The sequence below is a fragment of the Limulus polyphemus genome, unplaced genomic scaffold, assembly GCF_000517525.1.
Source record: "Limulus polyphemus unplaced genomic scaffold, Limulus_polyphemus-2.1.2 Scaffold3160, whole genome shotgun sequence".
In the NCBI taxonomy this organism is placed as follows: Eukaryota; Metazoa; Arthropoda; class Merostomata; order Xiphosura; family Limulidae; genus Limulus; species Limulus polyphemus.
The window spans coordinates 38373-43432 of record NW_013668770.1 but is presented as its reverse complement, the minus strand read 5'-3'; the positions used below and the strand labels follow the sequence as shown (position 1 = coordinate 43432).

The following is a 5060-nucleotide window of genomic DNA, read 5'->3' as shown; positions in this document are numbered from 1 at the left end:
CGTTTTTTTTTTAAAGTTAAACATTGATATAATTTATAGTTACATGTGTATACCCATTCGTGTTCTTCACTCATTTTTAGTTTTCATCATCCGAAATCTTTGTACTTCGTGTTTATGGTAAAAAAATAAACCAGTCAAAGGTTGGGAACCATATTGTTAATTCAGAGAATGAGACAATGCTCGTAGTGGATTGGTTTTCTTTGGGTTGACGTCACTACTGGACTAAGTCCAAAAACTCCCTCACAGAAAGTATAAAGAATCACCGTTGATGCAGCAGTAAAAGTTGATAGATTTAAGTAATTCGACGTTGACCACATTCATTAAAACAAAAATGGGTAAGTTGCTTTTCTCTCTGTTTTCTTAAAATTGCTGAAAAATGTAATGCATTAATAGACAATATTAAAAAATACACAGTAAATTAAGCAAATAATAAACAGCGTTTTTCCTGGGAGAAATAATGTAACTCATTTCTATTTGATTTTAAACAACGCAAGCAATCGATTGTATCGTCAATCATAAACTTACAAGGTATGGTTTCTCTGGTTTAAGAATTCTTCTATAATCACGATTTTTCTTGTTGAATGAATTAATCTAAAAGCATCTTAAAGGAAGTAGTTAAAAGGTGATTCATCAAAAGAAACGAATTTGAAATAGCTGCTTCTAAACAACGATAACATTTGAAGTCCTAAAAAAAGCACGTGTTTATGGTAAAGACGTAACTACAAAATTAATAAAGTATACCTGTTAAAATAACCCTTAATGCTTATTTTTGATAAACTAAATATGTCTGTCGCGGAATCGAAACCCGGCGTTGAACATTCTCGCCCTTTCAGCCTTGGAGGCATTATAATGTGACGGTTAATTCTGTTATTCGTTGGTAGAAGAATAACCAATCAGTTATTGATGGGTGTTGCCGGCCGTTTTTCTCCTACCTCTATGATAGTTCTTTACCATAAATGAAAAGAAACAAACAAACAATAATTTGAACGGGAACAGTCAAAAGATATCTAAAAGCCATATCTTAGATAATCTAAATAATTATTAGTTATTATTAGCAAGCTATCAGAAATGCTATAAATTAAAAAACACACAAAAACAGACTATAAAGACATTAAAGATAATCCGTAGTAAACCCGTATTACACATTAATTTTTCAGAAGAACAGTAATTGTTATTTATACTAAGCGCCAGGATTCTAAAAGCTCATAAACAATCTAATATAATTTTTTGTAAATTAATTATATATATATATATATAAATAAGATACGTGTGTATATATATATATTGTTAATTACAATTTGATTTAATATTCGATAAATTGTGAAAGTTTTATTCTAGACCTTTAATGAATAATTTTGTTTCTGAGAAAGAAATGTTTTGTTTACTTTCTGCATTCTGCGATAAAGTTTCAGGGAGTTAAAAAGAGCCCTCTGGTGGCCCATCGATAACCTTGATTGCTTATAACACTGAAATTTTGAGTTCAAGTGCAGGTAACCCATTATACTGCTTTGTACTTAAAACAAACAGCTAATTACAGAATGTATTTGTATTTTGTATTTTATGACAAAGATATTAAAGCTGTCTGTCTCCTTCCCTAATTTTGAACTACTAACCGGAAGGAAGGCAGCCAGTCAGCAGCACTCTACCACTCACACTAATATATTGACTGTCATTCTTGTAAAGCACCCATAAGTTAAAGTGCGGGTAAATCCAGTGCTCTTCCATAGGTCCAACCCTCACCGAATTAAATTTAAATAAATTCCGGTAGATTTGTAATATTTCTTATTTCCCACTCACTTTTTCAATGAAATCTAAACGCAAAATCCATACGTTTGTTTTAAGAGAGCCGTGAAAAAGCTGTAAAGCTTAAAGGAAATTTTAGTTTTCTAAGCATTTATTATACCATGTTATAAAGATTATAGCTACTCTGCGAGCTTGTTTATACGGTCAAAGAAACAATTTTGTTTAACCGCAATATTATTGCATCAAATATTCTTGCAAGTTACAAAGTAGGTCGGTTGTAGACCAAATTTTAGCCACTCTTTCTACACGTGTTTAGATTGCATAGCATGTATTATCCGTTAAACGGATTTGATCTAACGCGATTTTTCTTAAAGACCAAATTTGATAAAAGTAATAAATAAAGACATGATAGTCTTAGCCGAATATTATTATAATCTGTTTGTAGTTAAACACAAAGCTGTACAATGGGATATCTGTGCTCTGCCCACCAAGGGTATCGAAACCCGGTCTCTAGCGTTGTAAATCTGCTTACGTACCGCTGTGTGTGTTTGTGTGTCATCATCTAATATGTGTTAATTCCAGTAAGAATTAAACAAACATTTTCAGTACATGTTGACATTTTCTTCGCCCCCCCCTTAAAATCGGGTTTCGATATCCGCAGAGTACAGAAGGCCCATTTTCAAAATTTTCACTTAGCAATAGAACAAACATTTTCGTCTGTTGTGGGTTATTCTGGGTAACTGAAGCCAACTACAGTGCTAGTTTCAATCTGATGACCAATAGATTCTCAGATCACTTATATTTTATTTAATTGGAATGTTTACGTTAAATGCATTACCTGGTGACATCTTTAATTTTTATTTCCATCATTCAGTGCTGAATTGGAGTTTGAAAATTGGAGTCTGATAATCAAGAGATGAGATCACAAGCTTGCTTATTGTCGATTCATTCATTCAATGATATTTATAAAATATCTCAAACGTTTCCTAATTTATAACTTCTACAAACAAAAATTAGGTTTGATATTTGACTCTTCAGTTGTTTTTTTTTGGGGGGGGGACTATAATATCAAATTATAGATTTGTCAACTTGTAGTTCGATTACTTTAGTTGTGAAGCATAGCGGTTATGCTTATTAGTACATTTTTTTATTTGTTGTGATTCAAGGTGAAATATGTACTTGTCAAACGTTTCTTGATGATTATTACTAGCTCAAAATAAAAATGCTTCGACGCCATGTTGATAACATGTGTAAAGTAATCTATTCGTCACTCTTGTTTCTCCGGTAACAGTGGAAACGGGAAAGTAAAACTTGAATAGACTAAAGAAAGAAATGCCTTCTTTACTTTCTACATTCAGCGATAAAAATCGTTCTTGTAAAGTTCAGGGAATTAAAAGAAGCCGTCTAGATATACATGGGTAGTTTATCACAATGATAAGTTTGTTTTAACGGAGTAATATAAAAAACGAAAACTAGACAATGATTACAGCGTTTTCTAATAGGCAAAGTTTGAAACTTTCAGTTGTTATTAAAGATATAAATGCATGTAAACCGCCATCAAAGTTAAAAATATAGTCAGTTTGTGCTTGCTAACCTATGTGGTAAAATTGTTAGTCATATGGCTACTTTTTTAGTTAGTTTTCTAACAATCTATCAAGAATAAGCAAACAATATTAATTTTCCTAGTTCACCGGTAGACTGCTCTTCAGTAAAATATACCTGGGTGTTTGGGAATGACTTTTTTCTTTTTTTCAATGAATGTAATATCTTTTTTTATAATTCATTATATGTGACACGTTGTTTTATTAATGGACGTTCTGCATAGTTCCCATGACTACGACATTGTCTTTAACGGATTCAAGTATAAAACACTTTTATAATGTGTAAGTATTTGGTTTTTCTCAGAAGATTCAGGGAATTTATTAAATTTCTAACTATTTACACTTTTAAAAGTATAGTTAATTCATTGTTCAGTCATTTTAATGTGATAACTTTAGGATAAAATAGAAAGCTCCGTTTTAAAAGATGACAAAGATGCTATTATTAAGATTATTAGAGCATGCTACTCGTATCAAATCATTTCTTTAGCATCAGGAAAGAACGAAAGGAATTTCTGTAATATTTAAAGTGTTTTTACGAAATCCTATTGAAAATTCTAAAAATTATTGTCGTAGTATATGACGGTAGTTAGTAAGATAACTGTTCTAGTATTCTGACTACATTCGGCTGTCGTTAAGCGCAAAGATTAACAATGGGCTATTTGCGCATTGTTCATCGCAGATATCGACTCGCGATTTTAGCGTTATGAACTCTTATGCTTAGTGCTGAGTTAGCGATGGACAGAAAAAACAAAACAGATGAGTGTTTGTTTTAGCACAAAGCTACACAATGACGAATGATGTAAAATAAGTTATGTTGATTTGAAAGTTTTTGCCAGATCAGCGAAAAGGGACTGGTATTAATTTCTTTTATTAATGTAGCGAAATGATTTCAACTACTAAATAGCGATCGCTTTGTGAACGTTAAGTCATAGTAATAAGATATAAAATTTTGTTTTCACAAACACATTTGTGAGTTTCGTGAACTTGACATATACATTTAATTTTTTTACGAGAGTTTAAATCTGGGGGAAAAAAAACGAGTTTTATCGAAACAGCGTTATTATTTTGATAAACTTTTTATATAATTTTCTAGAACTTTATAAAACTGCTCCAGACATCTGGACAATACAGAACTTTTTAAAGCGAAAATACTCACGCCAAACCTAAAGAGGTACTTGAAAGGAAAGTTTATTTTTAAAAAGAGTATGCTATATTAGAACATGAGTTTTTCCGTAATAGCGCTCGTAAATAAAGCAGCTAATGCTGTGAAACCTTCATTGCTACATAATTATCTAAAACTTAATATATTTTCCAAGTAGTTTCATAAATATTTTTATTTAGTTGTTCCTAATCAATTGTACCTATATAATCTTATCTAACGTACGAAGTGTTTTAATTTTTCATCAACACTTAGAACGGACTTATGTTAGATTTTTAATAACTCCCTTGGGCAACTTAATAAAATTCGAGGTATTTAACAAATGAACTTCTTGAAAATGGAAGTTATTTTAAATAAATTTACATGTGATAGCAAAACAATTAGGTGTGGTTCTAAATACCATACAATTTGTGACGTTACTGAAGGTTATAAAGATACCCAAAATTTAACGGAAAAAAAAAGAATTTTGCAATAGAAATATAAAACTAATTGCTGATTATTTTATTAATTAGTAGGCTAAAAAAAATCTATTACACAGGCCTTAATAGCATAGGCCT

General features: G+C 31.0%; 1 long non-coding RNA gene across 1 annotated transcript in view; it reads left to right on the top strand.

Annotated features, from left to right (window-relative positions):
* The first annotated feature begins 252 nt into the window (after positions 1 to 252).
* The window catches only part of LOC111088122, an 11019-nt gene continuing 6211 nt past the window's right edge, over positions 253 to 5060 (top strand). Inside the window, exon 1 of the long non-coding RNA XR_002612714.1 lies at positions 253 to 335. This is a non-coding gene — a long non-coding RNA (uncharacterized LOC111088122). The remainder of the gene's footprint in view (positions 336 to 5060) is intronic.